The sequence below is a fragment of the Pinus tabuliformis genome, chromosome 1_1 (genome assembly GCF_031772625.1).
Source record: "Pinus tabuliformis cultivar Carrire ecotype Pingquan chromosome 1_1, CPIR1, whole genome shotgun sequence".
NCBI classification, from domain to species: Eukaryota; Viridiplantae; Streptophyta; class Pinopsida; order Pinales; family Pinaceae; genus Pinus; species Pinus tabuliformis.
The window spans coordinates 377948575-377960827 of record NC_142297.1 but is presented as its reverse complement, the minus strand read 5'-3'; the positions used below and the strand labels follow the sequence as shown (position 1 = coordinate 377960827).

Below are 12253 nucleotides of genomic sequence, written 5' to 3'. Positions count from 1 at the left end.
ATTCAAAGTGCACAAAAGAACCTAGGGAATACTATTGACATTTTAAAGGTGGAGAAAAAATTTGGTGTAGGAAGTGAATGAGTCATTTTTCCATTTTATGATGTTTTATATAGTGAAAATTTGAGGAGATAAAAGTAAGATATTCATGTTACATGAGGCAAAACGTTTATCCATTGATTTTCTATACCTTCCAAGGTATGCCCTATGGGAGCTTTCCTAACTCATTGGTCCATTATACCTTTTGATATATGCCCTATTTATGAACATGACAAGCTTTATAATATTATTAGAAAAAATTGGTACATGGTGTGAGGTAAAAAAGGGACATTATTTATGGAAAAGTGAGTGTTTGCTTTGAGAATGGTCAATCTCTCTTTTATTTCTCTCATCCCAAGCCCAAAATCAATAAGCAATATCTTGTACAACATTAATGCTTGGAGATACATTTTTAAGGCATAGTTAAGGTTCTTTAGAAATTTATGGACAAGGTATCACAATTCTAGTTATAATTAGATCTATGAATTAGGCATCTGTCTCTAGCAACCAGATTAACATAGATCTTTACATTTGCTAAGAGATAAAGTGAACAATTTATATTCTCAATTAGGGTAGCATACTTTGTGATCTTCATGAGTAATCTATTTTAACTTTGTGGTTTTATAGATCTTTGAAAGCTCTTAATCATAAATGTCTTAGACTAAATAGAAAGAAATGATCCAATCATAAAATATTTGCATGTTAGTAGAGCCCTATAAGCCAAGTAGGATTTCTTAAGATACTCTATAACATTTTGATAGAATTCTCACCATTAGTGTCCATTGCAATTTCATTTTTTAAGTAAAATATTCAAGAAACATTACTTCCACTATTAAGGATAATATGATATGCTCAAGATACAAATCAAAGAGGTAGTGTTTATGCACTATATTTATCTACTAAATAAATCCCTAACATGTATATAAGCACAGTATTTGTGTTTCTCATAGAGTGTTTTTAATTGGGGAGTTAGCAAAAAATATTTTCCATCATTCCTAAGGTAGCTTCATCTACAGTATCATCATCGTCATATCCTAGAATGAGAGAAATCACCAAAATTGATTCTCTAGAAGGATTTGGAAAGGAAAAAGCTTGGAAAGGAAAGATAATTTCAAGAAGAGGGACTCCTTTTCGGAGGCAATGAGGCAATAGGTGTTTTACATGAATTTTTTTTATGGTTTTAAATATTGCGATGAAGGATTTTCATTGTCCAAGTGTGCAACATTCTTATATAGTATTGACATCTGATACATAAATGTAGTAGTTATAGGAAGATATATAGTTCATGGTGAATTAGGCTCTCATCTTTAGGGTTCTGAGAAATGGTTTTTAGAAGGAACAACATATTTATTTGGAAGCCATAGGAAATGTTATTAATCCTACATCTAATTCAAAATGTAAAATGAAAGTAGAAAAAAAATCATATGTGAATATTATACAACTTTGGGGTAGTGGATAATGCTTGATATTTGAAATGGGGCTCCAAATTTTGGCAGGTTCTATGCTTGTAAATTTTAATGGAATTCCATGAATAATAACTTTCTAGATGATATTTTCAAACCATGAACTTGAACTTCCATCGGACATAATTAGTTGGGATTAGTAATGCCTTGTCATTTACATAAATTCCCCTTTTTTATTTATTTTGGTTGAAAATCAAGTCATCACTAATTACTTTTCCAACCATTGTATAAGGATTGCAAGAAATCTCATTGGGATTTATGTTAGGGTCCAACCCTAACCCCTTTATTTATGTAATAGGGTCGAGTCATAGTTATAGTTAGTCAAAGAGTCAATAAAGCTCGTATTAATAATTGTAAGTGGTTGACCTACATTTAAGAAAGGGACCATAGTTAGTTGCAAACGGGCCATGGTATTAGATAGATGGTATTGAGATAACCATGGTAATGAACCATGGTATTGTATTTCTGAATCCTATACAAAGGATAGAGACTCCCCATTGAGGTATATCGAGTCTTATTTTATAATTGGGCTCTATTATGTTGGAGGTTGCCCCCTCGAAGAGGCAAGTGAACACTGTTTTCATCTCTTAATAATCAAGCACTTGTCGTTTTTCTCATTTTGTTCTAAGTTCTGGGTTGTATTTCTTTGAATATTTGGTATTCTGGAATTTCTCGTAGGTTAAGAGCATAAAAATTTATGATTGGTACATGAAGGCTTTTCCAATGGTTTTTAAAACTACCAGTCTCCTTCAACATACCATGTGTGGTTCAATGAGTGCAAGGTTATGTTATGATTCTCACACCTTGCTAATCTTTGAAATATCTTGCAACCTTTTCTTTGCAAAGTATACATGAATTTGATCATCCATCCCATCACATTTGTCTTTCTATAATCCTTGGATTTACTTCCAACATGTGAATAGATTTTATTGAGACTTGTATATTGAAGATTCCAACTATTGACATGATTTTAATGGTGTCTTGTGCTAATAATTAGAAATCATAGATAAGCTTACATAACACAATGCCTTAATTTGTGGATGAGATCATCAAGGCTAGATTTATTCATGAACTTTTAAAAATGACTACAAAACTTACAATCTCAAACTCCTTCCTAAAAAACAAAATCGTAGGGATCAAAGGAAAGGCTTTATGAAACATCTTTTCAACTTGAAACAAAATATAAGGAGGCAGGCCATAGGTTCTCCACCACCCCAACTTAAGTTCAAATGAATGGTTTATAAAGTAGTATGAGAGATTCATCACAACTGATTTGAGAGGTAAATCCCTCAATTTTGAACTCAATTACTTTTCCGTAAAGATATCTTCAATAACCACCGAATATCTATAATAGTAATCTTATTATGAATCCAACTAATATTATTACATGAAAGCACTTGATACTAGATAAAACTATATACATTTTTAATAATATTAACCACAAAAATACATTTCTAGGAAAATAATGAATCAAGTGATTCTATTGAAATAAATACTCGCAAAAAAAAAAAAAAATTATTGACAAGACTACCAAAACCTATCTTACATAAACAAACTTATTATTATCTTACAGAAAAAAACATCATTATTAATAATAATTAAAAATATACCACACATATATTTCCTTCGGAGTATAGAGCTACATGTGATACCTAAATTCAATCCAAGATTACCTTATTATTAATAATAATTAAAAAGTATACCACATAGACTAGATTTTCATATAACCACAGTAGATTTTCCCTTCGGAGTATAAAGCGACATGTGATACCTAAATTCACATGGAAAAAGTCCACCAAAAAATTGTAGAGAAACTTATGACAACAAGTAATGGCAACTTAACAGGACCAACTTAAACTAAGTGGCTTTTGCTTTCCTCTCTGAAATTTATGCTTCGCTTTTGCTTCACTACTGCACTATATGCACAAATATGTCATCGTTAATAATTTTGGCATTAAATATGTCATGAATTTTTTTTCCTTAGGGTTAATTACATTGTCATTGCATGGCAGGTATGGGAAAGAATAAATGTAGTCGAAGATTATCTGTTTATCTAAGACTGACTGTGTGTTGATATATAGTTAGTTTAGAGCCAAATAGTCTACTTATAAGGCATTCCCATATCAATTCAAGATTTTGGTTAAGTACATTATTATTGCATGCTAGGTATGGGAAAGAATAAATGCAGTCGAAGATTATCTGTTTATCTAAGACTGACTATGTGTTGATATATAGTTAGTTTAGAGCCAAATACTCTATTTACTTATAAATAGAAGAAGATGGATGCTGGTATATTGTAATTATGATTTATGTATGAGAAAAACCTACCTACCTAGTTACTTTGTTTTAATGATTTTATGGTCGGGTCGTGATATCTCCTAATAAGTAGTTAATTGAATAATTAATTAAATAAACAAATTAAATCAAAATTATGAATCAAAATTAGATTTAATGTACATATATTCATTTAAATGTATCTAATTAAATTTAAGTGTACCTATTGTTACATATTTATAGATATTTATGTGATATCTTGGTTCATATTTCCTTAGTATAGTTAATGTAGTTAAATATTTCTTCAGTGTAGTATATGCACAAATATGTCATGGTTCATGATTTCGCTTCTTTTTGGTCTACACAAAGGCGTCATCGATTTATCTTGTTTTGGTTTTGGTTAAGTACATTATTATTGCATCACAGGTATGGGAAAGAATTAATGCAGTGCAATATTATCGGTTTATCTAGGACTGACTATGTGTTGATATACAGTTAGTTTACACTACTACATAAAGGAGGGTTTTAAGACAATATTTGAGACAATTTTTGGGTAAATTGTCTTAACTTAAGACAAAAAAAATTGTGTATTGTCTTAAATATTGTCTTTAAGTGGGTGTCTCAAAAATTATTGTCTTAAAAAATAGTGTCTTAAATATTATTGCCTTAAAAAATATTGTCTTAAAGTATATTGTTTTAAATATTATTGTCTTAAAAAATATTGTCTTTATAAAGAGAGTATATAACACAACCATTATTGTCTCTTAGGAGACAATTTCATTTTTGTCACACTGGAGACAATTTCAGTTTTGTCTCTCTAAAGACAACACTTGGATTAGAGACAATATATCTTTAATGCCAGCTATTGTCTCCCTAGAGACAACAAAAAATTTATTTAAAGATCACTTTTGTCTCTTTAGAGACAATATAAAACAATGAATCCAAAAATATCTCACCATTGAAATAAATTGATATAAAAACATTTAATTAAAAATGAACTACAAAATCATTGATTAATTCATGTTACCTCCTAAAGCATACACTTTCCATTGAGCTAGCACACTTTAAAAGATTATGCGAAGAGTTATGCCAATCCTTAAAATTACATTTATAGTCATTGATTTTAAATTTAAAAAAAAAAGTTAAAAGGTAAAAATTAAAAACATTGAACAAACCCAAACACCAAACCAAGTGAAGAGTTATGGCAATCCTTAGAATTACATTTATAGTCATTGATTTTAAATTAAAGAAAAAAGATAAAAATTAAAAACTATGAACAAACCCAAACACCAAACCCAAATAACTTGTGGAAACTCTGAAATTTGTGACCAAGGCGTTGGTGTCTTTTCACACCCTTCTGTTTATGGAATGGGATCTCAGGTGGGACAACGTGATGAAGAACACTGAATTAGATGAGTGGTTTATAATAGATTTTGAGGATGCCATTGGTGCACCTCTGATTTACCCTCATAATCTTAATGGCGTGTACCATGCTCCTGAGATGTCTAGGGCTATTCATGGGGTTAAAGTTGATGTGTGGAGTACTCGACACCTTATCAACACAAATGGGTTGAATGTGTCTGTGCTGTTGAGGAATTTATAGAATAGATGCTTGGAACAAGACCCAGATCAGAGGCCTTTTGCTGTAGATTGCTATCATCACCTTCTTCAGTTGTAGTCTTCCCTACCTATTTATTGAGATTAAACATTGCCAAGCATGGTCAATTCTTAGTCCTATGTATCCCATTATTACTATTCATAGGATGCAGAAACACATGATTATTGAGTGTTGTGTTATCAGAAAATTTGATATATTTAATGAAGAAATTGTTTCAGATTTTACACAAGGAAGGCACCCCTTCCTAGAATGCCATTAGTTCACAATGGCAATCTCATGTAAACAGGCTGCAATGTTCATAACATTAAGCTACGTATCATAGCCTTGACACATGATTTTAATGGAAATAATCATATTTCCATGTTGTTCCTTGATAGGGGGGACTTTTAAAAATGGTTGTTCTAATTTGTAGCTTTGATATTATTCGAATTTTAATTCGATGAACTGCATGCTTATTCTGTTAAAATAGAAACAATGTGTTTCATAGTTGGGTGTATGCCACGCTAGAGAAATTGAAACAACAACTCTCTCCCTATTTTTGATTCAAATAGATTATATATAAAGAAAGCTTTATCTTTTTATGGTTTATGGTGAAGGGTAGATGATATTTAATGCTCAGCATATCAAACAGTATTGAATGTTAAAGACCTTGTAGTGAAAGGCAAAGCACAAAGAAGGGCAAATGATATTTAATGCTCAGTGTATCAAATAGTAATGAATGTTAAAGACCCTGTAGTGAAAGGAAAAGCACAAAAAATAATTGAGGACTCAATTTTCCATAATACCCAAGTGCAATTTACCCATGTAGAAGGCCCCACACAGTTGGACATCATATAATAACTAAAAAAGCTAATAACCTGAATGACTTGAATACAAACATCCCATGTAAGACTAGTGATAGAACAACCCAAAGTGCGCCAAGACATTTTCAATTCATTTAGAGACGATTTCTGCAGTCTCATGAAAGAAAAAAAGTTTTGAAGTTGGCCCCCATTTCTAACATTCAACATAACTGGAGATGAATAGCCAAAAGAGAGCAGCTCAATGCACCCTTTAAAATTTTCACTTTGTTTTCCATTTTTCTCCATTATATCGTATAGACATGTTATTCTCAATTCAAAAAATGATTCATCACCACCGCCACAGCAAAATCTCAATGTTTCAATCCACTCCAAACTTATTTCATCAACTATATAGGTTTACACAGATATGCATCTTATAATAGAAGAGAAAAAGGCTCTGCTAGGTACTGGAAACTTTAGATTAAATCTTAGAGAGAACAAGTAGAAGCAAAAAATAAAATCCAAAGCTACAACATTGCCATATAAGTGGGGAAGGGGAAAACAAAAATGATACAATGAATCTGGTTCTTCCTCAATTGAAAGAAACTATGAAATTACAAATACGTAATGTAGGAATACTCTAATTATCATCCAGAATCCAACTTAAACTCTATCCACTAATTCCTCCAAGAAAGCTTTCCAACAACTAATAAAAAGATGAATGTAAGAATAAGCCAACTGTCAACAACCATATAGGTAAGGTAGGTCTACCCTTCCCTAAGTGCAGGTGCCGAATAGAATTGCGAGCTTTTGCCATTAAGTCTAGCAACCTTATTAGATCCTTTGGGTGCAGTGATTAGACCAAGAGTACCCTAGGTGACTAGGCCATTATGACCTTATCATAAACATCCAGGCTATAATTGAGACCAAAAGGGATTTAGGAGTGTGGCATACTACATTGAGAGAGCCTCAGGTCACCAGGTCATTATGAACCTAATCGTAAATAGGTAGACTATAACTGATCAAGAATTGTCGCATAAAATATTACATTTGTTGAGCCCTGAGCTTTACCAACTCACGCTCAAACAATAAATGTGTATGGAAAAAAAATTGAAATAACTAATTTGAGGATGTTCTAGTTTCAATTTTTTGTTGAAGTAATTTGCTCGACACTATTGGAAAAACAATAAATGTAAACCAACCAAAATTTCCATATCCAAAAGAGTGAAAGAATATGAAGATGAAGTGTGGGTTTAATGAAAAAAATGCTCTTTTCGTCAAACCCGCTCTTAAGGGCTGTAAGAAATCATTCTGAAGCAGCCCATGGACAAGCAAAAATTCAATCAATCCACGGATGCACCAATAAATGAAAAAAATAATACATAGTGAAAGGAATGGGCAAAATGTTTTAGAAAAGATAAGAAGAAAGCCAATTTAAAAATAAATAAATAACATGAAATAACCTCAAAAAGTAGTTTTCTGAGTGCATGAGAACTTACCCTCTCAAGTTCATCCTGGATTTCTTGCAGATTTTCAAAGGAGAGAACAAGCTCACCATCTATGTGCTCTTCCTCTTCCCCATTTGATCTCTTGGACTTGTCCATCCTGCCCAGTCCTTCTGACCCAAAAGTCCTAAAAATCAAATAGGGTCGAGGCACAAGTAGAGTGGTGGAGAGGGAACGGTCCTAGCATTCATTATTACCTCTAGAAACGTTGCACGCTTCATCTTGCCATCCTCAATGAAGAAAACTTCCCAAGCTTAAAATTTAGATCTTATCATTCATTTTAAGTAAAAAAATGTTGCACGCTCCATCCTGCCATCCTCAGTGAAGAAAACTTCAAATGAAATATTATCATTAAAATACCAAACAAGTTGTTGATTATTTTTTACTTCCACCTACAAAAGAGCGTTTGCCAGTCTAGGAGATATGTTTTGAAATAGTACCATTGGTAGCAGTGTGTGTGCTGAGCTACTAGGCTGCAATGGTGGCACCTAATTTACCAGGAACGAAACTTAGGAAAAGGACTCAAAATAGATGTGCATCTACATCCTATTAAACTAGCAATATTTACAGTAAATAGAACTAATATCTCAACTATTTTCACATTTTATGAACTGTACCTGTAGAGGTCCAGCAACTGCAAGACCAAAAGAGTTATTCTAAAGCTTCAAGCTGTAAAAAATTTGACCATCATGCCATATAAGTTTCCCATTGATCTGAAGGCCTTGACATATTGATGTTGCAAGTAAAACAGGCAATGGAGGCCTGCACAAAGCATTAACCAAATATCACAAGTTGCTTTAATCAGGTTGATGCTTATCATAGTAAATACAATTCACATCTAACAACAATAAAGCCAATTTTTTCCATTTGTTATTTACAAAATGAAATGGAATTGACTATATAATACCCACCCAGAGCCTACTGCTCACTAATCTCTAGGGACAAGTGCATTGCCTAAACCTATCAAATAACCAAGAAGATCTAGGACAGGAGGTGGAGTTGCTACTATGGGTACTACTTTTGATTGAACATTGGGACCTCTGGCAGGTGAAACATTGATTTCTGTCTCAGTGGCTGATAATTCTTCATATGGAAGGTAACAGTTTATTTGCGATTTTGGAGGTAAGAATGTACAAGGTACATATGGAAAGACATATGGGAGGTAACCTGTACATGTATAAAAAGTTCTTAAAAGAATATATGTGTGCTCTGACTTCTCAGCAACATCAAGGAAAGACTTAATTTAAAAAATAAACTCTTTAATGATCTTTGTACCTATTACTTACCACTTTAGATAGAAGTGTTGAGCATGACAATTGCCCAAAAAACATATTATTATTAGACATATTGGAAGAAAACTACTCGAACTAAGCATAAAATATAATACCTATACTAGAAAAACCTATACAATTGCAAACATCTCAAACAATAATAGATGAAATTAAGCCTTTTCATTGAAATAACTTACCACTTCTCTGGTATCCATTTTAGAATCCAAACTAAATCCCAAAGCTTAGAAGACTAGCCATTCTTGAACTTCTTTCCTTCGCATTCTCTATCACAAAATTGTGAGCCCCGTGCTTGTGATCATAGGGCATAATAGAAATGGCATCCAACAATCCAGATGATGCCAGCAGCTACAAATCCTTCTATACTAAGTATTTATTTTAGCTTTCCTAGAGGATATAAAGCTTGTACCATGCATAAGCATGATACAAACAACTTTCTAATATCTAAAATATCTTTGTTAACTTTGAATAGTAGATTGTCGTCATTTGAGGTTTAGGAATATTCTTGACCATACACAAGGCCATGAATATCTTCTATAGAGTGAAAAGCTTCCTACATATCATATGCCATCTATCATAAGAAATAGTATAAGGCAAAAATATATTAAAAATAAAAATAATTTAGCTCACAGATTCTATAGTAGGTTCATGAAATTTCATTCAACCCAAAGCTTCCTCTGCAATAGGGTATTCTCCAATAATTAATTCCTACAAGATCAAACTATATCAACCTTCCCATCTAGAAAAATATAATCCTATATCTAATTCAATAGATAAAAGCTTATATTTCTGGTCCCCATTCGATAGTGATACCATCTTAAAAGTGTGCCAAAAATCTCCTCAACATGACATTGTAACTATTTACATCATGGGAAATATGGGTAAACTCCCAACCAAAGATAAATGGTTTCTAGAATATGATTTTTCTACACATTTCCCTCATCCCATTTCACAATGGCAGCCAATAATCCAGATGATGCCATCAGCTACAAATCCTTCTATGCTAAGTATTTATTGTAGCTTTTCTGGAGGATATAGAGCTTGTACCATGCATAAGCATGATACTAATGACTTTCTAATATTGAAAATATCTTGTTAACTTTGAATAGTAGATTGTCTTCATTTGAGGTTTAGGAATCTTCTTGACCATACACAAGGCCGTCAATATCTCCTATAGAGTGAAAAGCTTCCTACATATCATATGCCATCCATCATAAGAAATAGTATAAGGAAAAAATATATTAAAAATAGCAAATTTAGCTCACATATTCTAGAGTACTTTCATCAAATTTCATTCAACCCAAAGCTTCCTCTACAATAGGTTATTCTCCAATAATTAATTCCTACAAGCTCAAACTATATCAACCTTCTGATCTAGACAAATATAATCCTATATCTAATTCAATGGACAACATTTTAGATTTCTAGCCCTCATTCGATAATGATACTTCTTAAGGTGTGCGAAAAATCTACTCAACATGACATTATAACTATTTCCATCATGGGCAATATGGATAAGATCCCAACCAAAGATAAATGTGTTGTGCCTTTTTCCCATAAGCATTTATTAGCATACCATTTTTAGTTGAGAGAAGATCTTTTGGATAGTGGGATACAATCTCTAGTTCTTGTGAGGGAATCCAAAAATCACCCTTGGACAATTGACTGCTAGCATCTTTAAAGCAATTTTTGCTCACTCACTTGATACTTGTCTCAGGGGAGTTTTCCTTGAGGGTCTTTTGCCCAACACTTTGCCTTAAGGTAAAAGTGTGTATACATTGTTGTATGTAATCTTGATCTTCCATATTATCAATACAAGAAGATACAAATCCACCAGTTGAATATGCAATAAGTGCGAAATCAGATAGCTCAAACTATTCACACTTTGTGTTTTCATCGAAGTTGGCTGATGTTGCATGTTCTTCATCAGAATTTGTCCATATTTGTCCATATTGTTGTATTTTCTTTTTCTACAGTACAACTTTCATCCACACTGCCCCTTGAATGCGATTTCTCCTCATTCATTTCTTCAACCTTATCCTCATTATACATCATACTGGACAATCATCATTCTAGTACAAAACAACCTCTGGATATTATTGGTGAATAATTGTAGTTAATGGGTTCTCATGTAACGATTCCCAATACCAATGGAACAACATATAATTTGAATCACTCGAGTAATGAATCCCAATTTAACAACATTATAATATAATTACATTCTACCATAAATACACATCAAGAATACTTTGCCTTGTAGATTTCAGCACCCATGTATTTGTTGGATTTATGGGAATGAAGGGAAATTGGAAAGCCAATGATCTCCTATAGTTATGTATGGCCTTGTATAGTACCTATGGCCTCTTAGACAACCAATATTGTGCTCAAAATCACCCCAGCAAATGAAAATAATTCTTAGGGGAGAGGGAAACAACTCTAGTAAGTACAAATCCACCCAAGAATGCTTAAGAACACTCTAGGTAAGGAGAGAGAAATTCTTAACAGACATACATAAACCAAATTAGCAACTGCTTGAGGAAATGCAATAGCTCCAGAACCGTCAAAGTTGATCTCTTACTCAGCAAGAAAGTCGATTATGAGTAACTCAGAGATGATGCATTTCATAGAGAATCAATCAATCAAGAGTTTCTTAATGAGGCTAATAGACATTCAATGGAGAGTTATTTATTTTAGCCATGAGCACAAAGATAGGGAGCACATATAATATAACTAAGGAGTATGAATGATGATAACTCATACACCATAATTTTATTATATATTAGGAACATATATTAGATGAGAGCCTAGCACATTGCCTTCATTGTCAAAAGAGAGATGTTCGTGTGCAAATCAACCCTTGCTCCATGTGATACTATTGCAGCATAGCTGCTATGGGAAAATGAAGGAATTGGTCATGGAAGTTAAACACTGAATTGAGCTAGTTTTAGTGTTGTCCATTTAGGTCTATTGCATCTTGTCACAGGTAAAGGTTGCAGGATAGTTCAACATTACAAAAGGAACAATCCAGGCATAGTCACTCTTTGTTTAGTTAAGTCAAAGCTCATGGATAATGATATTAAGGCGTTTTAGCCTATATTCAACCTCTTTTGGGTACCAACCAAGAAAACAAAAAAGTTCGAACTCTATAATCCAATGGGAGAAGAAAAACTAAGGATAAAAAGAAGTCTACAATACTTGAATAAACCAAAATTTGTGACTAAGTCGAATATCAATCTAAAGCTATCTATTTGTAGCAGGATCTGAATATCTGTGGTAAAGAGTCAAG

At 32.7% G+C, this 12253-nt stretch overlaps 1 protein-coding gene and 1 pseudogene across 1 annotated transcript in view; one reads left to right on the top strand and one right to left on the bottom strand.

Annotated features, from left to right (window-relative positions):
• LOC149213215 (uncharacterized) overlaps nt 1–3757 on the top strand; it is a 131669-nt gene extending 127912 nt beyond the window's left edge. The window contains exon 3 of the mRNA XM_089390734.1: nt 3512–3757. The gene's annotated coding sequence lies outside the window, so the exon portion shown is untranslated. The remainder of the gene's footprint in view (nt 1–3511) is intronic.
• LOC149213214 (polygalacturonate 4-alpha-galacturonosyltransferase-like) overlaps nt 1–7777 on the bottom strand; it is a 126108-nt pseudogene extending 118331 nt beyond the window's left edge.
• Nucleotides 7778–12253: the final 4476 nt, after the last annotated feature.